The sequence below is a fragment of the Kogia breviceps genome, chromosome 11 (genome assembly GCF_026419965.1).
Source record: "Kogia breviceps isolate mKogBre1 chromosome 11, mKogBre1 haplotype 1, whole genome shotgun sequence".
NCBI classification, from domain to species: domain Eukaryota; kingdom Metazoa; phylum Chordata; class Mammalia; order Artiodactyla; family Physeteridae; genus Kogia; species Kogia breviceps.
Window position 1 is genome coordinate 73,140,883 of NC_081320.1, and position 24,398 is coordinate 73,165,280.

The 24,398-nt window shown below is 42.3% G+C and overlaps 1 long non-coding RNA gene across 1 annotated transcript in view; it reads left to right on the plus strand.

The window, feature by feature from the left end:
- LOC136792164 (uncharacterized) overlaps positions 1–21,095 on the plus strand; it is a 44,938-nt gene extending 23,843 nt beyond the window's left edge. The window contains exons 3-4 of the long non-coding RNA XR_010835579.1: positions 18,346–18,428; positions 20,962–21,095. This is a non-coding gene — a long non-coding RNA (uncharacterized lncRNA). The remainder of the gene's footprint in view (positions 1–18,345; positions 18,429–20,961) is intronic.
- Positions 21,096–24,398: the final 3,303 nt, after the last annotated feature.

The following is a 24,398-nucleotide window of genomic DNA, read 5'->3' on the forward strand; positions in this document are numbered from 1 at the left end:
GGTGGTTTTGTTGAGTGTTCAAGACCTAAATTTGCCGTTGGCTCACCCCCAGCGCAATCATGCGATTAGTCACGCAAGGAGTCACAAAACTCCTTGGCCATAAAGAAATCCTAGCTGACGGCCCCACCAGTGCTCTTTTCCCAAAACATGTCTCTGGAAACTAAACTCAAACGTGCGTGTCAATTTAGACTTATTTTTCGTGTTTGTTTTGCCCAAAGTATGGACCATGTCGGAGAAGATGGAGAACACCTTCACAGCCTGTTAGTCACATCTCACCAAAGCTTCTCAATGGGCTGTCAGACAAGAAAGGAGCCTCATGTAGCCACCTTAATCAGCATCGCCCATCTGTGAGGTCATTGGGATATTTCAAACAATTTTCAGCTCTCATTAGTTGAGCGTGTTCCACAGGCAAGTCCTTATCTTTTGTAACTTTTGCTGCCACATCCTGAGAAAGCCTCTCTGCTGAATGACACTTTCCCCATGGGTCAACCCCCAGTAATGAGTCACCAATTGATGTGCCCTTTGCACTCACTAGCAGTATATGTTGATATTAACCTTTTGTGTTGTGAGATGTCGCTTTTACCCTTGGCTTCTGCCATGTAAGTCTCATTATTTCTAATAGGCTGTGGCAATTAGGGTCTTGGGGCTGTTGATCGCAGCCATTCGGAGCAGGGAAGGGGCGCTCAGGGAGAACAGTTGCTTTTTCTTTACATGAACAATGTGACGCATAGCTCAGCCCAAATCTGCACACAGCGAGGCAGTGGTGGACCTCCGGCCATGGATGGGAAACTCCTCATCGAGTCCCTTCACATGTTCTCTCCTCGAACTAGCTTCTGGCTATTTTCAAACCCCTTTTGTGCAGAATGACATACGTGGCAGAAATTTCAGCGCATTGGATTTGGCCTAACAAGGAATTCATTAAACAGAATTATTTGGGAAAGAAATGGGTGCGTTCAAAGAGGGCTTTTTTTTTTTTTTTTTTTCCTTTCTTTCAAAGATAGTTGGCTGGAAAAGGAAAAGGGTGACACTGAGACAACCAGCCATCTTGGGTGGTTCATAGGGCCTCTGAGGAGGCAGCATGGAGCCCAAGTTACCCAGGAAGGCCCCTCGGACTTGTGATTGGGAAATCTTGACTACTGATGGAATTCCATGGTAGTGAGAATCTGGTGGGCCTCTCATGGCTGTAGGTAGGTTAAGAAGCTGTTCCTTCAAGGTCAGAATGATACCCAGGGGGTAAGGGGATGAATGGGGAAAAAGTCCACAGTAAAGTAAGGACAGAAGGAAACCAAAAATAACTAAAAGCATAATATAGAGTCAGCATTCACATTCTCTCCAGTTCTTCGACCTGAAGTGCTTTCTACATTTTAAGGAAAAGAAAACAAATTAAGCCTGCATTTTATGTTTCAGACAAGATGAGACTGAAGTCTCAGGGGCAACAGCTCAGAAGAAAGATTTTAGCTTCTTTGTAGGCACTGGAGCTTGAATGTCCTACACCAGGATAAGATTTTTCCAAATGAATGCAAGAAAAAGCCCCTATATTAATCTGACTGTTTATGAAAATAACACTTGGGAAAGCCCCTCCAATAAATTAAGGACATGCAATGTCAGAGACCCCAGGGCCTGCTGCTGAAATAATCACTCTTGGTGATGCAGCAGTATGGTCTGTTTCTGAGAGCCCCTTGCTGATGTATTCTTTGCTCTGAAAAATGACACATTTAAAATGTAAGTTTGTTTCAGTTGGATGGGGCCACAGTATAAACGTATGGCAGTTGTGAGGTGAAGAGTTCAAAATGTATGACCAATAACAACTGAAACTTAATTCTTCCTTGAATAAGTATAATAAGTCTCCAGAAGAAAGCCAGAAGAAGCTCTCTTCCTCTTTTTTTCCTTTCTTCCTTCTTTCCTTCCACAAACATTTAACCTGCTTGTTCTATGAGTAGGCGTTGGGCTGGGAGCTGTTGACAATCACTAGTGAATGAAGCATAGCCTTATTTTCAGAGGACTTCAAATGGGAAAGATGTACAGAGGGTGCCAACCTAAGGCAACACAGAAAGAATGATACAAAGAATGGACAGGACAATAAGATACCAGAAGAGAGGTAAGAGTACGAGTTATTGCCAGGCTCTGAGGTCCTGGGACATACCTTATTATCACACTCTCTACCAGAGCTAGAATGTAACTCCAACAGAAGGAGCGCCTAGAATAGTGCCTGGCACAGAGAAGCTCGCAATATTTGTTAATGAGAAACCATTGACATCTTGGTACTGAAGCCTATGACTTCTTTTATTGCCCATTTTTAAAGTCTTTTTTGAATTTGTTATAATATTGCTTCTGTTTTATGCTTTGGTTCCTTGGCTGTGAGGCATGTGGGATCCTAGCTCCCAGACCAGGGATTAAACCTGCACCCCCTGCACTGGAAGGTGAAGTCCTGACCACTGGACTGCCAGGGAAGTCCCTGAAGCCTATGCCTTCTTTTTTTTTTCAGTACGCGGGCCTCTCACTGCTGTGGCCTCTCCCGTTGCGGAGCACAGGCTCCGGACGCGCAGGCTCAGCGGCCACGGCTCACGGGCCCAGCCGTTCCGCGGCACGTGGGATCCTCCCGGACCGGGGCACGAACCCGTGTCGCCTGCATGGGCAGGCGGACTCCCAACCACTGCGCCACCAGGGAAGCCCTATGCCTTCTTATTTGCATTCATAAAGTGCTTTTTTCAGACCACCTTCTCTGTTCCCCATCCCCCCATCACAACTCCATTGTTGGGAAATTGGCATGTGACCCACATCCAGGGACAGGATACAATTGGGGAGATTTTAATGAGAGTTTAAAGGCGCTTACATATTTATGTTGTTGACTCTTTGGTTTTTCTTTCTTGCATCGTTTCCCTTCCACTTGGAATCCTACTCCCCAGGCCTCTGGAGCAGTACAAAGGGCATGGAGCTGCCTCACAGGGGGGAGTATCCTGTTCTGGGAAGGCCAGGCAGGCATACGATAGGACACAGGGAATGATGATTTGGAGCAGCTGCTGTCAGCCTCAGAGAGAAGAGCTCTCGCTTCTCTCATTTCCTGGGTTCATCCTTCCTTCCTTTTCCAAGTTGTTAAGACCATAGTGCACTGCCCCACCCCCACCAAGGTGAGGGTGTGGGCCAAAGGGAAGAGGCCAAGGTGGCTACTATGCTGCTGTTGGTCTGGGCTTGTTCAAGCCTTCTGGGCAACAGAAGTCCTCCCTGTTTACATGTCTGGCCCACATCAGCACGGCTAGGGCTCAGGCCCTAGGTCCAGTTGGCAACAAGGAATTTACATCATTTTGGAGCCACCTGTTCTCATAATTCCCCCATGAGCCTTTGGAAGCAGTTGATGGATTGAAAAAAATGGGGATTTGGAGTTCTCCTCTGACTCTCTAGCTCTTTACATTTTGAAAATGCAACCCAAGTCTTCGTAATGTATCACACATCCACACAGAGACTATTGACTCTGTCAGAACAGCATTACAAAAAGGGATGCTCCTTACTTGGGTTTGCTCACTTTGAATACCAGAATCTTAATTATGATCATTCTATCTGGTCCAGATTATCTATCTATCTATCTATCTATCTATCTATCTATGTATCTACCTACTTACCTATCTATCTATCATCTATCATCATCATCATCATCAATCTATCCATCATCTATCCTAGTTTGCTAGGGCTACCATAGCAAATTACCATAGACCAAGTGGCCTAAACAACAGAAACTTATTTTCTCACAGTTCTGGAGGCCAGAAGTCTGAGATCAAGGTTGATTTCTTCTCAGGACTCTCTCCTTGGCTTGTAAGTGGCCACTTTATCTCTGTGTTTATCTGTGTCTCAACTTCTTATTCTTATAAGGACACTAGTCATTTTAGATTAGGGCTCGCTCAAAGGACCTCACTGTAAGCTAATTACCTCTTTAAAGACCCTATCTCCAAATGCAGTCATATTCTAAGGTACTGGGGTTAAGGCTCCAGCATATGAATTTTGAGGGGACACAATTCAGCTCATAATGCTTTCTATCCCTCCATCTACCTTCCCATCTCTTCCACCCTCTATCTATCTATCTATCTCTCTATCCATTCCATCTATCTATCCAGTCATCTCTCTATCACAATAGCTAAAGGGGACTTGAGAAGATAATAAAAATGATTGCAAATGACTGAACCTATTGAACAATTAACAGATGAGAAAACTGAAGCTCAAAGAAGGCAAGTGACTTTCCCAGGGTAACACACCCAGTATCTGGTGGAAGCTGCACTCAATCCTATATTTTTAGTCTTTAAATCCAACATTTGTTCCCTACAATGTTGTAAGTCTTGGAATAGCTATTGAAATTTCCCCTCTTATATCTCCCATTAGGATCCCATAAGTGACACTTATTAAGAAAAGTTTTCTAATTTCAGGAAGAGAGGACATGTGGGAGTGGGTGAATCACGGATCTGGAGCTGGAAAGAATTCAGTGGTGTGACTGTGCTACTCATACTGTTGTCAGTTATAATTCAACAGGAGCTCTTATAGAGAAATTTCTTAATTTATGACATAGAGAATTTAATTTAAAGTTTCCCCCCAGGTACTATGTCCATAAATGGCCAGATTATATGGGACCTTTTTCTTTGGTATGTTTATAGTTAGCTTGGGTCAATATACAAGGTTGAAGTATTTTTTCAGAAAATAAAATTATGTATGTTATGGTAAACTACTATTTGGAAATAAACTTGCTGGTGAATGAGCTCTTCCCAGCCGCACAGGGACCATGGATGGCAGCAAAGAGGTGATCAGCCCTCTGACCTTGGAAGAACTCTAAGGAAGAATGCTGGCACCTTACAGGAGGACATCGTTTTCTCTGTAGCTCTTCCCACAATTAACATCTGTTCCTTAGACACCATAAGATGTTTTTCAGTTTAATTTCAAACTACTTCTGACAACTGAGAGAATTTCACAGGTTTACAACCTTATCAGCGGTCTAGGCTTTCAATTATTTGATGACTTGAGTATTTCATGAAGAAGTATTTTATTTTATTTTATTTTTTTTTTTTTTAAACCTACCCACTTAAAAATTTTATTTATTTATTTGGCTGCATTGGGTCTTCGTTGCTGCTCACGGCTTTTCTCCAGTTGCGGTGCGCGGGGGCTACTCTTCATTGCGGTGCGCGGGCTTCTCATCGCGGTAGCTTCTCTTGTTACAGAGCACGGGCTCTAGGTACCCAGGCCTACAGTAGTTGTGGCTCGCGGGCTTAGTTGCTCCGCAGCATGTGGGATTTTCCTGGATGAGGGCTTGAACCCCTGATGCCTGCATTGGCAGGCGGATTCTTAACCACTGCGCCACCAGGAAAAGCCCTGAAGAAGTATTTTAGATAGAACGTTCACATTCACTTGTATTTCAACCAGATGGTCGCACGGGCAAAATTCAGTGGTGCAGCACCCCACAGTGAACAGATTCAACCTGACAGTGGGTAAATATTTGATCCCTGGGTTTCAAGTTTTAAAGTTTCAAAGTGAAAAATAAGCCTTGTATTGAAATGACTTATTGTGGAATCGAAAGGGCCTGTGAGCATGCAAAGGTGAGAGAGAGGAGGGTGTTTGGGGCAAGGAGGGAGGTTGTTTGAGGGTAAAGAAGATAACTTCCAAGAGATGGACAGAGGAAAATGCAGGACAGTAAGGCATCTGGGCTAGATTTCATTCTGAGTCAGCACTTGTTGGCTTCGTCTGAATCCTGGGGCAGAGGTGCAGCTCACAGAACTGAATTCGTGGTTCTGCAAAATCTCTGTGACTTTGGGAGGACAGCGCAGCCCTGCTTAGGAATATTGGTTCCGAGAACGATCTAGGTGTTTGTGTGTGTGTAGAAGGTGTATGCTCTCTGTCTGCAGAGGTAAGTCAGTGACATGTGGTTTGGGTTCCCTGTGACTCCAGGCAGCCAACAGCAGGAAGCAAGTCCTGGAGTGAGGGTGGCAGTAGTGGGGACCCCAAAGTAAGGCAGCATATTCTTCTGACTCTCCTCACTTGATTGTGTGGGACAATCCAAATGTTTCCCCAGTTGTTTCTGGGAGTCCCAAAGAGGTATTTCTTGAGTCTCCTCAAATTATCTCAGTCCTACCTGCACCCACCTTCTGCCCTTTTCTCTACCTCTGAATCCATTTGGTAATGTTGTCCAAGAAGCCACATGAAGACTGCATTCCAGTGGGTAGTGGCTGAGAGGACTTGTGTAAGAACACACCTAAGTTCCAGGGGAGACTCCCAGGGGGACTTGGGGAGGCTTTAGGGTCGGAGCCAGCAGAGAATCATGCTGTGTATCTGTTTGTGTAACACAGGCTATCTGTCATTTATTTCACATATTGTCACTTATTCTATATATCATTCAAGGCCCTGGAAGGATAAATCAGAAAACGACACTAAAAACAAAACTAAAACAAAGAGACAAACAAAACAACAACTTTGATTTTGTAATAACCTATAAGGGAAAAGAATCTGAAAAAGAATATATATATATATATATATATATATATATATATATATATATATACACACACACACACAAACGTATATATGACTGAATCACAGTGCTGTACACCTGAAACTAACATGACATTGTAAATCAACTATATTTCAATAAAATAAAACAAACAAACAAACCAGGGACTTCCCTCATGGCGCAGTGGTTAAGAATCCACCTGCCAATGCAGGGGACACGGGTTTGAGCCCTGGTCCGGGAAGATCCCACATGCCGTGGAGCAACTAAGCCCGTGCACCGCAACTACTGAGCCTGCGCTCTAGAGCCCGTGTGTGACGACTACTGAGCCCGAGTGCCACAACTACTGAAGCCTGCGCACCTAGAGCCTGTGTTCCGCAACAAGAGAAGCCACTGCAATGAGAAGCCCGTGCACTGCAATGAAGAGTAACTCCTGCTTGCCGCAACTAGAGAAAGCCCATGCACAGCAACAAAGATCCAATGCAGGCAAAAATAATAAATAAATAAATTTTAAAAACGAAACAAAACAAAACCCAACAACTTTGAAACATGGCTCCTGTTCTCCAGGAGCACACAATCCCAATGGGGAGACACACACACACACACACACACACACACACACACACACACACCAGGGCAACATGACTATGTGTGCGAATAATGGTGCTAGAGTCTCTCTGACATTATGTCCTGTGGGGCCATGTCAGGACTGACTCCATGGAAGAGGCGAGATTTTTGTGATGGGAACCATACTTTGAAGGATGAGTAAAATGTGGACAAGTTCAATTGTGAGGAGGAGAAGCTCCCTAGCAGAGAAATGGATGTGACAGAGACATGTATGAGGAAAAGTGAAAGCCAAGTTTGGGGACAGTAGAAAGATCAGTTTGCCAGGAGTGGACGGTCAGTGTAGACAATCCACAAAGCTAAGACTGGCAAGGTAGATGAGAGTCATGTTATGGAGGGTTTTAAGAAAGATAGAAGGATTTGGGATTTTATTCTGCAGGCACTGGGGAGCCACCAAATGTTTTCAAAAAGGCAAGAGATGTATCCACCAGAGATTTTAATAAAGTTAATCTAATAGAGGAGTTTAATATGCTCTATGGGGGAAGAAGTTGGGAGGGTGATGAGTTAGAAGCCTTTAGCAATAGTCCAGGTGTGGGCCAATAAAGATACGCTAAGGTGATGGTGGTAAGAATATAAGGGAACATATTTAGGAAGAATTGTCAAAGTAAGACCATTCAGCAAATATTTGCTGAACATCTGCTATGTGCTAAGCATAGACTAAAAACTAGAGAGTCCTAGGAGCAAGGCGGATGAACCCTGCTGTTGAGGAGCCTACACCCCAACGTGTGGAACACAGAAGCACACAAAGAAATGAAATAGATAATATTCCATAACTATAGATACCAAGGAATCACTTAGGATGCTTTCAAGTTACAAAATATCCAACTTCAAGTGGCCTAAAGGATAATCACTCACTCACACACACACACACACACACACACACACACACACACACACACAGAGACATGTTCCCAAACAAGAAACAACCCAGAGAGGGCCATTCCAGAGATGGTTAATCCATAGACCCAACAGTGTAACTGAAGACCTAGCTCTTCCATCCACTGTATGGCCACCCTTAGCATGTTGGCTTCCTCCTTGGGGTTATCTCTCATGAACCAGTTTGGTTCCTGTAGCTCCAAGTACCACCTCTTCACATAGTTATATCCCCAAACAGGAATGGTTGCTTCTCCTCATTGCATCTCTTATGACCATTGCTATGGATTGAATTATGTCTTCACCAAATTCACATGTTGATGCCCTAACCCTAATGGGGGTGGTATTTGGAGACAGGAACTTTGGGAGATACTTAGGGTTAGATGAGGTGATGAGGCTGTGCCCTCAGGATGGGATTAGTGCCCTTATAAGAATAAACACCAGAGAGCTTGCTTTCTCTCTGTCTTCCTGCATGTGCACAGAGAAGAGGTCAAGTGAGCACACAGTGAGGTGGTGGCTGAGAGCCCTCACTGGGAACCAAACCAGCTGGCACCTTGATCTTGGACTTCTCAGCTGTTAGAATCTTGAGAAAATAAATTTCTGTTGTGTAAGCCACCTGATCCATGGTATTTTGTTATGGCAGCCCCAGCAGACTAAGACAATCAGAGGTCTCACCACAGACTTCCTCTTACTGCTTGTCCGGGGGTTTATTTTATGCCCATGTTGAAATCCATCATGGTCAGAGGAGTGAAATGACTATACTGGATTTAGACTAGTCACTCTTCTGCCCCCAGGTCAGGGGTGGGCTCATTTTCTCTGAACACACAGGATGGATAAACACCCCCAAACAAGCAGGAGTCTCTATGAAGAAGAAAGAGATGGAAGATGGGAACAGCTGTGAAGAAACCACAAGTGGTTAAGGGCTGTGGAGAAGATAATGTGGGTGGTAGCATGATGGTGTATTAGTTTCCTAGGGCTGCTGTAATAAATTATCACAAGCTTGGTGGCTTAAAACAATAGGATGTTCTCTCATATTTCAGGAGGCCAGAAGTCTGAAATCAAGATGTCGACAGGGTTACACTCTATCAAAAAGCTCTAAGAGAGACTCTCTCCTTGCCCCTTCTAGCTCCTGGTGGCCCCTGGTGTTCCTTGGTCTGTGGCAGCATCACTCCAGTCTCTGCCTCCATCTTTACATGGCCTTCTCTCTGTCTCTGTGTGTACTTTTCTGTCTCCTACAAGGATACGCTCATTGGATTTAAGGCTCATCCTAGTCAGTATGATCTTATCTCAATAGTTCCCTTAATTACATCTGTTCCAAACAAGGTCACATTCTGAGATTCTGGTTAAGCATGAATTCTGGGGGGACACTCAACCTACTACAGATGATGCGTGACTGGGGCTGAGCATAGAACTGCTTTTTTTTTTTTTAATTAATTAATTTTTGGCTGTGTTGGGTCTTTGTTTCTGTGCGAGGGCTTTCTCTAGTTGCGGCAAGCGGGGGCCACTCTTCATCGCTGTGCGCAGGCCTCTCACTATCGCGGCCTCTCTTGTTGCAGAGCGCAGGCTCAGTAGTTGTGGCTCACGGGCCTAGTTGCTCTGTGGCATGTGGGATCTTCCCAGACCAGGGCTCGAACCCGTGTCCCCTGCATTGGCAGGCACATTCTCAACCACTGCACCACCAGGGAAGCCCTAGAACTGCTTTAATTGAGGCAACAAGAGAAGGCTTATTGGAGAAAGAGTATTTGAGTTGAGAACCAAAGATGAGGGGGAAGCCATCTGAAGCTCTGCGATAAACAAGCAGAAGGGACAGCCAGAGCAAAGATCCTAAGATGAGACGTGCAGTGTTTAGAAAGAATGGCAGCTTTTGTTTCTCTGTGATGTGAATTTCCTCACTAGGAATGGTGGTAAAGCAATTTCCTTTCATTTAGGCCTAAAGAGACCAAAGAGGAGATAATTGTGTAACTGAATCCACTCCATTTGCCTGATGTGTTTGCTAAGGTCAAGGCTGTACTGTTGATTAGCAAGAATTCAGCTGAAATTATTTGAATCTTATTGAAGCCTCATGTAATAGGCCAAATGATTTCACAATTCTCTTCCTTTGGTAAAATGTGTTCTTCAGAGATTAGAAGTCCAGAAGAGTAGCTCTCTCTCAGTATTCAAACTCTCTTTGGTTCCTTTATGGGAATTCTCTGACAGACAAGACACACATTTGGAGCAGCAGCAGAGCAGAGTGGGATTTATTTAGTGGAAAGAGTCAGGAAATTTGGATTCTAAATTCCAACTTCAACAGTGTCCAGCTCTGTCTTTTGGGTAAGTCTCTACATCTCTAGGCTTCAGTTTACTCATCTGTAAGGGGAGGTTGGACCAGGTTATCCCAGGGGTGGGAGAGGGTGGGGCTCTTCCAATTCAAGCTACCAGTGCTTCATACAAGGCCCCAGGAGCTGTCCTCTGGCCCTCTTAGGAGTTGCTCAGAGTTAATTAACACACTCAGCTCTTGGGCAGGCCAAGGCTCTGAGTGCAGTGTGGTTTGTAAGACCAATATTCATGAGAGTACAGTGGAATATACCTTCACTTAAACTCTTAACCACTGATATGGGGCCCAATTTCAGAGTATGGACTTACAAAGCCTTTACTTTCTACACCTTTCCCCCCTTGAGAATCTGCTCTGTTCTCACTGGTTTTTCACACCTACCTTCTATAGGGCCCTCTGAGATAGGGAAGGAAAACCAGGCTCTGTAGCCCAAAGACCAGGGCTTTTTGATTAAGAAGATTGTTCACAGCTGTGTGTTTACTAGCTTAACCAGCTCAGCTTCTTCCAGTTTTTCATGTAATTATTTTGGCTGTATGTGCTGAAGAATACTGCAGCCTGACTCTTAAATTCACATGAATATTGCCTTCCATGTAAATCCTAAACATGTTTTTATTCCATCCTTCCTTTAAGATGCTACTAAGCAGAGTTCAAAGCATCTTTTTCTCACTCTGTACAGAAGTGATGAGGTCCTTTGCCCACGGGTGATGGAAAGACCAACTCATCCTTGTTGACCCCGGACTATCCTGGTTTGAAAACAGAAAGTCCTGCCTCCTGGAAACCCTCTCAGTCTTGACCAAACCGGGCAGTTGGCACTGTATAGTGGTGCAGGGGGGCTGCTTGGAGTCAAAGAAAGAGCTTGGAGGAGTAAAGAAGCAAATTGGAGATGAAACGTTAATCCTGATAGAAAGAAACGCAGCTCTGGGAAGGAACCAGGTGGCCAGGCGGTGCCATCAAGGAAGCTGTGAGCCTCACGGCTCTCCTCTCCTGAGGACAAAGCTGTGTAACCTCGTCCTGAGGAGCCAGTGTCTCTGGGGGCCTCCGCCTCACTGCCCGGCTGGGAAACGACCTACCTTTAGGCTTTCTAGGAATATCCACTCTATTTTTCTAGAACAAGGAATAACAACATAACACATTGTATCAGGAAAATCAGTATGAACTCCTACCCTAAAAACCATCTTATTTGGCTCTGTCACAAAACAGGCCCCAAGCAGCAACGGCCAAGGGCCTAGCACTTCTCCCCTCTACAACATACCAGCGAGAAGCTTGGATTGTCATTTCTAATACTATTCTTTTCTGACTGCTCAAAGCAATCAGAATTTCTTGGAAGTTAACTGATTCCAGTTTTGGGACAGGAAAATCAGTCAGGCTTGAAACATCTCATTGCTGTGGTCTAAGAACAAGGATCTTTCAAGACTATCAGAGCAATGCTTGAGGAGTTTCTATTAGCCCAGATGTGCAGATGTGAACATCAACTAATAAAACCAGGTATGGCAAGTTGGCACAGGGTGAGTCTGTGAAAGGCTATGGGTTCATAATAATACTCCAAAATAATACATGCATAAAAATATAGTTATAAAAGAAAGGTGAATAGAAGAGTATATTAGAACATGTAGGTATTATTTTTAAAAATATTAAATACATGTCTGTTTTAAAGTATTGTATTTGTTCCTCTCTGCCCAAGCAGGAGAGAATAAACACAGGGACCTGGGAGTCAGCAAGGTGTCCCTGAAAAAGTAGAACCTGTTCCAAGAACAGAAAGGACTCATCAGCCTCTGTGATCACGTTTAATGATGAGGTAGGAAGGGGTTAGTGAACAGAAGGAGGGCTCCAGGATGTGTTCCACACTGATGAATTACCCAATATCTAGAGAGGGGAGGTAATCTTTCATTTTTTCAGAGATGGAATCTCAAGATGGGCCCACCAATGAGAATAAATGACTAATAAAGAAGACAGTCATTTTTAATAAAGCTAACAGACAAGGGAGATATATCAAAGTCATAGAGGGACCCACTAATATATCCAGTCGTGCAAATTTAATGACCACCTTATTCCTGAGAAACAAGTCACACAAAAATGAAAATCTGAAAGTGAGGGACATAACAGTGCCATGTTGTGATAAGAGGAGTATGTTAGTTATCTACAGGCACACCTCGTTTTATTGCACTTTGCTTTGCACTTTGCAAATGTCGCATTTTTTAATGAATTGAAAGTTTCTGGCAACCGGCGTTGAGCAGGTCTATGGGCGCCATTTTTCCAACAGCATTTGCTCACTTCGTGTGTCTGTGTCACATTTTGGTAATTCTTGTAATATTTCAAACCCTTCACCAGCAAAAGGATTATGACTCATTGAAGTCTCAGACAGTGGTCAGCATTTTTTAGCAATAAATTAAGACATGTACAAGGTTGTTTTAGACATAATGCTATTGCATACTTAATAGACTACAGTATAAAGTAAACGTAACTTTTCTATGCACTGGGAAACCAAAAACCCAAGAGATTCATTTGATTGTGCTTGTCTAGAACCAAACCCACAATATCTCCAAGGTATGCTTCTATTGCTGTGTAACAGACCTCCCCAAAGCTTAGTGGAAAGGGAAGAATGAGAGGAGCCAGAGGGAGAAAACCACATGTCTGGTGTGGCAGCAGAAATATTACCTAACAAGAAATAAGGAGGTCCAACGCTTCAGATATTTAAAGGTGGGACAAGAGAGTGGCTCCCAGACACAAGTACTTTTAAAGCTCCCCAGGTAATTGCATTGTGCACCAGGGCTTGAGAAGCACTGTTGTAGAGTGTGACTTGCCATTCTGAATCTACTTTAGTCACAGTAAATGTGGTTAGTGGTGGCAGGAGAGTGTTATTAATATTTATTGAGCCCCAGTTATGAATCAGTTTCCAAGTGAGGAATTTCACATGTAATTTCTCTTACTCCTCACAGCAGCTCCAGGAAGCAGACAGTGAGTCAGTATTATCACTATTTCCCAGAGGAGAAAATAGAAGAAGATTCGGTAAATCAGACTGTCATAAACAAGGCTTGTCTCTTATACCGTATCAAGCAGTATTAACAAAGACCCCAAAGAGAAAAGGATCTTAATGATAAAGCAGATAAAAGAAGAGCTGGTTTGGTAGATTTAAACCTAAGCTTGAAGTGGGTTGAAAAAGATGAAGCACTACTCTTGATAGTTCTAAACTGTGTAGAGTCTGTGTCGTGAAATTTGGCCAAGAGGAGAAATGGCACATGCTGGGCTACAGCGAACCGGCCAGCAAGGGTTGGTGTGAGGCAGGGGAGGGGGAAGGTCTGGTTCCCAAGGCTGGGGATGTAAATGTGGAGCCCTTTCCCCTACTTTGCCGCGTAGTGGCAGTGCAGAGGGACCCATACACTCAAAGGGAACATGGTGGGAACAGCCACTATTGGGCGTTGAGTAACTTTGCATGACAGGAGCAGAGAGTCTGGGAAGGAAGGCTCAGGACATGCAGACTTCAGAGACTGGAGAGGCCAGGCCAGTGAGGAAAGGGAACACCTCAGTCCCTGCTCCAGGAGGCAAACAGGCCATTTCCAAGTGGGGAGAAACAGGGGGTCTGGTTTTTTGGGATTGCTGTTGTCAGCAGTTAACAGAAAATATTTTAATTTAATATTAATAATTTATTTTAATTTTAAAATAACTTAATATTAATTTAAATATTTAATATTTTAAGGCAAATAAACTTATGGTTAACAAAGGGGAAGGTGGGGGAGGGATAAATTAGGAGTTTGGAATTAGCACATACCAACTATTATATATAAAATAGATAAACAACAAGGTCCTACTGTACAGCACAGGGAGCTACATTAAATATCCTGTAATAAACCATAATGGAAAATAATAATATATATTATTTTAGATATTCAATATATGTGTATATACATATATATCTGAATCACTTTGCTGTACACCAGAAACTAACACAGCATTGCAAATCAACTACACTTCAATTAAAAAAAAAAATAAAGCAAATATGCATGTGCCCACACATCCATGCACACACGTTCATTCCTAAATACACGCTGAACTTCTTTCTTGCAAAAGTGAACTTTATTCACTCAGAGAGTAACATGGTAGGATTCCCTTCTTGCAAGAGGTGTGTGTTCGCCTTGGAATACAAAGCAGTTGATCATGCTAGACCTATGCTAGCTTTCCCTCTTCTGAACATATGGCCTCATTCATACTTCATTTACAGGGAATCATGTGGCTGTGTCTCTCCTCATGGGGCTTCAAGACCATGTCCCTTGGGGCCATTTCTTCTTTCTGCTAATTCACAAGGCAGTTTGAGCCATACTGGGAAATGACACGAGAAAGACTTCAGAAACCACTGGTGAGCAAAGAATTGGTTGGAGTCAGGAGCCAAGACAAACATGGAATGATGGCCATGGTGCCAGGTACCAGATGAAAATAAATGAAAGCAAAACAACCATAAAATCAACCTCCCATTCTTGAATGGTGCCTCAGAGGCCACGGAATAGCAGCTCTGGCTTCCCGAAAAAGAAACCCTTCACCAAGTAAGAACTGCCCGTGTCAGAGGCTGCAAGATGCTCTTCCCCACGTGGGGTCATTATTAGGAGTCTAAGCCTGGGACCAGAGCACCTCCTACCTCTATGATACTGGGCTTGGGAACCAAACGTAATACATAAATACATATATATTAATGTGTTTTGAATCTAAGACACTTGTGGTCAAATGTTTCTCAGAAGCATGGTCCAGTGGTTGCTAAAGACTTCCTTAGACAATGGTGTAGGAAAAAAACACAACAACTGGGTAGTTTAGAGTCACTTTTAAGTAATTATCAAAGCCATACCAAGCCTTGCAACACCACTCATCATTGATGTCAGAGTGACAAGAGGCTTCATATTGTAGGGTCACCAATCAGCAAGCCAGCCCACAAATGAAGTGAGGGGAAAAGGCCCCAGCACACAGCCGCCTCAGACTTTACTTGGCTTTAGAGAATGCTGCCTAAAATATATCTCAGGGGAAAGACTTGGTTGCATTTGCCTAGAGTTTGAGCCTAATGACTCTGATTACTTTTCTTTCCCTTTCACATATTTGTTAAACCCCTGCTCCCTTTTCTCAATACTATGGTGAGTATGGAGATTCTGATTTCTGTATAATATATTTTTGAAACTTTGAGCAAACCACTTAATCATTGTATCTAACACAAAAGCTATAAACTTGATATGGAGAAAAAGAGAGATTTAGACAACCAATGTGTAACAGTCCTATAGTTGGTCCTATATCTTCTATCATTCTCTTCCTTATAACCCTCATTTCAGTTTGGGGATCCATTTGGCTCTATGAAATCTGATTCCAGGGGTGAAGCGTGTGACCCAGATCAGCATAATTGACTCCCTGGTCATTGTGATTGGTTCTGGGTGGACATGTGAGTGAGCAGATCCAATCGGAGTAAGTCTCAAGACTTTTACTTAGAATTCCAGAACAAATATCTTCTCTCCTTCCTGCTGGATATGAATGAGTAAGCCTACAGCCCAGGGACCTGTTCACATCCATCTTGGAACCATTCAGGATGTTGAGCAGAGACTAGACAAAAAGAAACTAGGTACTTAGTGACATTGTTGAGTTGCTGAACCAAGTGTCACATGAAGCTTCTGGACTTTAAAGCTATACGAGCCTATAGATTTCTTTATCTGTGCAAGTCAAATTGGGTTGGGTTTTCTATCACTTGCAACTGAAAGATTTCTAGCTTTTGCACAGGACAATTGAATGATCACAGGGCAGAAAGAACCAAGAGACCAAAGAGTCGGTATTAGTGTGTATTTCATGTCAACTGGCTGTGAAACCTTCAATGAGTCTTTACGCTCTCCACTCTGGGCCTCAGTTTTGCCTCTGAGATATCGGTACATAGAGGAAGTAGAAAGTTGGGCTTGGTGTCTTCTTTAAGATCTGTCCCAGCTTTAAGATTCTTTGAGTTCAACCCTCTTCTTAATTCATTGCTGACTGGCTCCTACTCCTGGTTTGCTGTTTCTGTCAATGATTGCATCACACTCCCAGCTCTCTGGCTAGAAACCTTGATGTCATCCCTGTATACCATCCACCTCTCTTCCTTTTTATTTTTTAAAAAATATTTCTTTATTTATTTGGTTGCACTGGGTCTTAGTTGCAGCAGGAGGGTTCCTTCGTTGTGGCTTGCGGGCTCCTTAGTTGCGGCCTGAGGGCTCCTTAGTTGTGGCACATGGGCTCCTTAGTTGTGACATGCAAACTCCTAGTTGTGGCACGCATGTGGGATCTAGTTCCCTGGCCAGGGATCGAAACTATTGGGAGCGCAAAGTCTTAACCACTGAGCCACCAGGGAAATCCTTCCACCTCTCTTCTTTATCCTCTATATCTGTTCAGTTACCAGGGCTTCTCAGTTCTTCCTAAGCATCCCTCTGCCTTGATCTTCTCCCTACATCTCCCCAGAGTGTCTACTCCCTTGAATCCATCTTCCTACTCTTGCTGGATTAATAGCCTCAAACAGACTTTTAGAACGTTACTGGATGCCCCATTAATGGAAATATGAAGTCTATATCGCTCAGCACGGCGTTCCATGTGGACCATTCACTGCAGCCATTTTAGCTCTTTAACTTGGATTACCTACAGGTTCAACTGAAACACAAGAATAGAAAGTCTTTCTTAGGGTGAAAACTTTATGTATGAACTGTGTTGATAGTCCCTTCTAAGGACTTTTTCAAGAAATGTTGGCATCTGAGAGTAAATCTGTGGCTCGATCCAAGCTGTGAGGCATATATGCTGGTGAATACCAGACCTATCACCCTTAGAGCGAACGACTCTGGGCCTTTATAAACTCGCTCAGAACTGTGCGTCCTAGGAAAATGTGAATCCCTTTCAGAAGTTAAATGTATTTATTAAGGCAATATGTATCTTGCATGTGGTCCACTCTGAAATGGTGGCTTTTAAAAACATGTGTGACTTTAGCATAACCAAAACAGATATTAGTTAATGTCTAACTGCTCTACTCTTTAAAACATATATTAATATATTAATATACTAAGTATATACTTTGTTGAGACACTCTGTAATAGGAAGCCATGGGAAAAGTGACTGTTGACTTATTGTAACCTTGGAATTAGTGTTGGATTGAGAGGAGAGAGTCTCTATTTGATTTTTTTTTTTTTTTTTAATAACAGAAACCCTGGCCCATGAAGGCCTGGGAATGTGCTGAGGCAGCCTTGTTTTTCTCCTATTTCCCGTGACAGGGCGCTCCTCCCCACGAGTCCTTGCCAAGCCCTTATGAATGTTGAGTCAAAACATTTTGAATATGAGCTCATCACATATGAAAAGGGTTTAAACAACAGCTCAACATGTAAATGTACTATGGGCTTTTTTAGTCCATGTTTCAGTTCAAATTTCCTGAAGCTTGGAAAACTGCATGTAGTTTGTACAATATCTCCGCATTCCCCCTCTGAACTGAAGTAAGGCAGTTGGCTTTCTGCTATAGACTAAACAAATGAATAAAGGTTCATTTGACGGAGTCATGTAGATAGTGTATCTATAGCTCTAGGCATTGTCTATTTAACTGACTGACTTTGGGTGGATTTATATATACAATGGTCTGTTGTGCTGATTTGGTGGTCAAAATAAGAATGAACATTTCCTTAAAATCACCTCATCTGGCCAGTTTTAATTTCAGCTGGAAATCAAGTCAGTTTGACATCTTAAAGAAGAACTAGATACAGTTATTGTCTTGTCCTTTATTTTCATGGAGGGAAGCAGGATCTGGAAGCGAATTAGGCTTCTTTTAGGACTTAGGGTCAGGGGAAACCAGGTGAGGGTGTATGAGGAAGACAAGAATGGCTTGGGAAGGGAGGATGGGGAACTGAATTGTGAGTGGGTGAAAATGGAACTTAACTGCTTTGGCATGTCATAGACTGGATATCAGCACCTACTTGGCATTCTCTCTTACTGTTTTCTCTGAGAGGTGTTTAGTCCAGAACTTAATGACCATCCCAGTTAGAAGGCCATCTTGTTGTCATGTACTTGGTACTCAAATAACTGAATTTGATTTTCTTTTGAGCTGCCCTAACTGCAACCCCTGAGATATTGATGGTGGGATTGTGAAGTATCCCTGGAGGTGACACTTCCAAGAGTAGTGAAAAGGTAAGGAAGAGGATGGTTAAAGATTGGAGCAAGTGATTCACTGACCAAGGATGTATAAACCATATTAAATTTTTTCAACTAAATTCAATTTAATTTGGTGACTATTCTACATGTATTCTGTGATAAAGCATGTAAATCACTTAGTACATTTACTGGCATATAGTACATATGCAGGAAATATTTGTTATCATTAGTTTCCTAGCACAGAAAATTAAGAGAGAGACAGGAATGAGATGTCAGGAGGAGAGAGATTTAGAGAGAGGGAAAACAAATTCTGGCCTTAGAAACACTTAAAAAATAATTGGGGTGGGGGGAGGAGAGACATATGTACTAAAACAAAACTTACTGTATGATCTAGTATTAAAGAAGGCGTTATACGAACTAGTGATACTAAGAAAGAGAAAAAGGGGAGAAGCTTGTGGGCAAGAGTTTGTGGGAAGGATTCACAAAGGAATTGAACTTGTAGTGGGACCTTAAATGAGAAACAGAGTGGAAATCCAGGCAAAGAAATCAGCATGAACAGAGGCACAGGGATAGGAATGAACATAATATAATCTAGTAGATTCTCATAACCTCTCTTCTCTCCAAGAGCCAAGAAAAGGCTGACACACTGCAGCCTGTTTATTAAGCCACATTATTTTTAATAGTAGAAAATACACAGAGGTCAATTTCCTCCTCTGAATCAGGCATGTGTATCAGTTTTATGTAGATATTAATTGCCTTTGCCATATCTAAAATTTTATGCTTTTTGGGGACTTCACTTAAAAATGTCTCTCAGTCAAAGTTGAACAAGTTACTGAGTTGAATTTGGAATATAGAGTGATAAGCCTTTCAGAAGGCAGACTTGACCTCAGTGGAATGTAGAGTCACACATGAAGAGGCTCTAAAAATGTGAGACCCCTGGAATATACTATATGTCTTTCTTTTTATCTTTGCCTTCTCTTTCAGCTGTCCAGTTTGCAAAGCAGAAAAAAAAAGCATATGTTTGTTTTGATGACTCTGAAACAATGCTTACCACCAAGGGTAGAGATAGGAGGTCTATCTCTCCTTGATAACTTGGGGTTCTCCCCAAAACCCTAAAGTGTAGGGCTCTTTGGGAGCCTGATGTGGCTAGTGCCTTTCCAAATACATGCTGGTGGGTTGAGTTTCTCCCCAGATCATGGGGAATTCTTGGCCTGGAAGGGACTTTAGCTTCCCTGATGATTATCCCCAGCTTGGTAGGATGAAATTGGAATCTGTGTTCTAATAGAAGACACTTTCTACACTGAGCTGGGCTTTCTAACTTCTTGGATCTCTTCTCTTTTTCAAATCACATTTGCAATCTTTACGGACCTCAGAAACACTTGTCTTTTTATCCAGCCCTAAGTCATTTTGCTGGACAGAATTTTTCTTTTTTTCCCTCCTTTCCAGATTAAACAAGGAGAAAGAAACACCCAATATTAGATAAACATACTTCTTCCTGCCTTCTTATACAGTTTTGTAAATAATAGTAAAACCTCACTTATTCAGACTTAAAATGATTGAAGGGCAGACCAGGTTAGTGAGTGACCTGAAATATTGAAAATGACAAAAAGGATGCATTGTTATAACTAATATGTATATGTAATGACATGAATTAGTGGCTTAAAAAGTGTCCTCAGCATTCCCAGATTAAGGTCTTTACTGATTTGCTTTAATGCACTGAGAAATCCCATTTGCATTTAGCATGTTTCTTGTTGGTATCAAATATTTACTGCTGAACTATTTGAAAATAGCTTATCCTCCTGAGTAGTTTAGAATTCCTCTTTTTTACATTGTTGCTGACACTAAAGAACATGTTATAAAATCTTTTGATGTTTTGATGGTATAAACTTTAGACCACTTTTTTTTTTTTTTTTTTTTTGCGGTACGCGGGCCTCGTCCCCTACATCGGCAGGCGGACTCTCAACCACTGCGCCACCAGGGAAGCCCTAGACCACTTTTTACCCAACTAATGGTTAGCACATTATTGAGGACTGGATTAATTAGGCTTTAGCATGGATATTGTTTGGGGAAGTTGCTAAGACTTTGCTAAGGAATAATAAAGAGAAGGAGCAAAGCAGAGTCAAGACATTCAACAAATGTTTGTTGAGTCTTTCTCTTTCCTGCCCCAACAGGACTTATGTGGTAAAATGGGCTAATATGGGTACAGTAGTTAAAGACAAAAATAAACAACACCCGCACGTTCTACAAACCACAATTTAGCTACAAGCACCTCTTCACCCCTCATATCTCTTAGCCAAAAGGCCAATGGATAAAATATAGTGATTTGAATTTCACTTCCTCTCCCTTATTCAGCCCAAACTCTGGGAATCAGGAATACACGGTAGGAGGTAGTAAGAAGAGAAACAAAATTTGAATAACCACAAAAGCAAATGGCTTGTGGGTGAATTCTAAAGTAGACCACAGGAAAGGGAAATCATTAAAATATTTTGTTTTATCTGTGTGTGAGTGTGTGTGTACCTTTATTTGAGTCCCACTTCTTTTTCAAATAACATCTAGTCTCTTTTTGCAGGTATTTCCCTGCTCATCACTCCTCCACATCTTGAATGGGCCCTGTGTTCATCTTTGAACATTATTTTCATTTGAAGTTCAATGTTTTTTCCTCAACTTAGCTAAAATAGCAACTACTTGTAAATTTCTTTACATTCTCTACTCCAGCTTCAATTTTTTTGCCAGCTTTTGAGAAGTTGGTCATAATAAAAATTCTGAACTTCATCTTCCCTATCTCCCCAATTTCCCTTTCTTATAGTTCAAGTTTTGGTCTACTGCTTTGACCCATTCTGTATACACAGAGGCTTTATTTTTTATTTTTCCTCTTTAATAAGTCCTCTGACCCAAAGGCTACACTATGCTCATCTGAAACTAATGAAGAGAGCCAGCAGAGAGCAAAGCACCATTCAACATGGTGACATTTTGGGTGAGGACAAGAGATCCTGACTCATCCAGAGAACATCAACACTATACCTGTGGATGAAAAATTGTCACACGCCATCTTGCCTCCATAAAGATGAAGTCACTAGGCACTGCAGTCATTGATTTTCAACACACTCTGAAAGGACTTCAGGGCGGAGATCAGGAATGAGGCACTCTGTGCTCTCGGAAAAACTGGCAGAACATGGCTATAGATAGTTATTTTCAGGAGAAGATTTTATGAGGCCAAATTCTTGCATCTTCTCATACCTAGAGAAGCACTAAAATCATTAACAGAGACATCTGCCCCTTATGACTAGCAGTAATCTTCTGCCAAAATTGTGTGCTTGACTGCATATATCCGCCTTCACCCAAATCATATATATACTGACCTCCCCCCTTATCTCTTCGGAATAGTTCCTCAGAATTATCTGAGAAGCTGTCTCTTGGGCTATAGTCCTCATTTTGCCCCAAATAAAACTTAACTCGCTACTCTCACGTTGTGCATTTTTTTTCAGTCGACATACCAAGCCCAAATTCAGAGAATCCAGCTAGCATAAATAGCTTTCAGCATAAAGGACTCATGGATAGGGAAAGTCAGGGAGGTAAGATCTTCCAGTCATGCCTTTCTAAACCTCATTGCTCCCCCTCTCCCTCTTTTCAGGGTCTCTGGGGATTCTGAGGGGCACACCTGTCATTTCTGTTGTGGAGAATGTGACACGAGCAGCAGATTCCCTTGTTAACGTTGGTATCAGGATCAAGAATATTGCCCCAACGGCCCTTGTCTTCCTAGGAACTACCTCTTTGAAGCTGGGAGGTCATGCTGATACCAACAGATGACTTGGTGAGTGGGTGGTAGGGCCCCAGTCTTTAACAGCTTTTAAAAAAACCACTCACAGCAAGCATGTAGCAAAGCATGTGGTCAAAATCATCATATGAACAAACACATAAAATAATTGGCTAAGCATGTGACTAAGATGCATCCCACTGTAATTTGTAGAAGGAAGACACTAAGAAAGTGCTGTACTTTGCTGTTGGCAACATTGTTTCAAAGGGGGAAATAGCCTAGATTTTGATCCTATCAAGTGCATTTAAGAAACCCTCTAGGTGGATTTGTAGCTGGTGGTGTTGGCTGGCAAGTGGGCCAGCTAGTGATCACATCCACCAAGTAAGTTCAGCTGTACCTTGATTCTCTCAGTAGTTGCCTACACCTCCCCTACGCCAGTCTCATTGCCTCCCCAAGTGTCCACCAAAAAAGCAATGTAGGAGGCTGAAAGTAAGAAAATAATTTATATGGGGTCCTAAGAATTGCAATTTGGGAGACTGATTCGGGTAAACCCGAAAGGATGTTCCAGGGAAGAGAAAGAGTCAGAGGCTTATTAAGACAAAAGGCCACAGGTTTTTAAAAGTTGCCTGGTAAGAATTGTGAACAACTCTGACGCAAGGCAGAAAATATTTGTCCTTAAGGAATCATGAGTTTTTTTTAGGATAAGGTCCAATTAGTAGATAAACTGTCATGAGTTCTTTTCGGTTAAGTGTCTGATAAGTAGATAGGCTGTCATGAGTTTCTGGCAGATGTTCTGGATAACTTCATCAGGTCCAAAGGTCAGATTCCATCCAGGCTGAGATGTGCATAAGTCACATTTCCTTAATGGCCCCCTGGCTCCATTTTAGAATGCTCTTAGCAACACCGACTCCATTTTGCTTTTCCTGTCACACAAGCTTCAACAGTGCTAGAGCCTCCACTGGCTGCAGGTGAGGAGCGCAGGTGTGTGGACCAGGACTGCGGGACACTTAGGGCAGAGAAGGACTCTGTGATGGGCAGAGGCTGAGGACCTGGGAGTCAGCTTTCATTTCTATTCCTGCTGCCGTTACTGATTGACATTTGTTCGATACTTCCTGTGCACCAGGAACTTCATATACTTCATCTGTAGTCCTTACAACAAGCTTGAATGAGAGGGGTTTTTTTCCTCTCTATTTTCTTGAGCTAAACCCATGGAACAGACAAGTTAAAACACATTGAACGTTGCACAGCTAGTAAGAGACAAAGATCCCACAAAGATGTCTGACTGTAAAGCTGACCCTTTTACCTTGTACCCATGTCTCTCCAAGGATCATGGATTGACCTGCAGTATATAGAAACCCCTGCAATTGTGAGATGTCTTATGAAAAAATTTAGCCTGATTTTATGTACAATTTCATCTGATTATTCAGAGATAAACTCTCATTTCCCTTTGCAGGCACAATAGGCCCTCTGTGCAGCCCAAAACAACATTGTAAGCTCCTATCCAATTTCCTGTCCATATATCTTTTGGAGTAATTATGGCTCATTTCTCTAGGTTTTCCATTGATATCTATGTTTTGTTGATTCTTCTCCAGATGCATTGGAGGCACATGTCCAAATTAAATATCATTTATTTCCTGCCTCTTATTTTTAAGTTTCCTTTATCCTTTACTCTCTATGGGTTCTATGTTATATTCCAATTAGTATCTTACAAATCTGGGCTGCAGGCTATTAACTACACATTCATATTACTAGACAATAAACTGAAAGGATTCAATGCTACCTGTTATTTAATCTTGGACTCCTCTCGATTAGACCCTGACAGTAGGTAATGCTTGGAATACCACATCTGACCTTTAACTTGAACACCCAGTTCACACCTCTCATCCTCCTCAGCCCCCCAGGCCACTAGGCAGGGCATAATTATCTATAGCTCATAAATAAAAGTCAAGGCCAGCAAAATTGTAAGGCTTGCCCAGGCTCATGCAATGATACAACCAGGAGCAGGACTGAAAACTCTTGTGTCATGACTATAAAAGATAAAAAACCATTCATGCCTCACATGCATCTTATATAAGAGTGATTGACAATTATTTATTAAATTGCACTTTGTTGGCATAACAAACAGCTTTCAGGTTTTGATTTTAAGTGAGTTATGCTCACTTTGGAGTGACTCTAGGCAAAGTTCCGACATCAATGAAGCATGTTTTCAACCTCTGCAGCTTCCACTTTTACTTCCTATCTCCTGTTCGGTT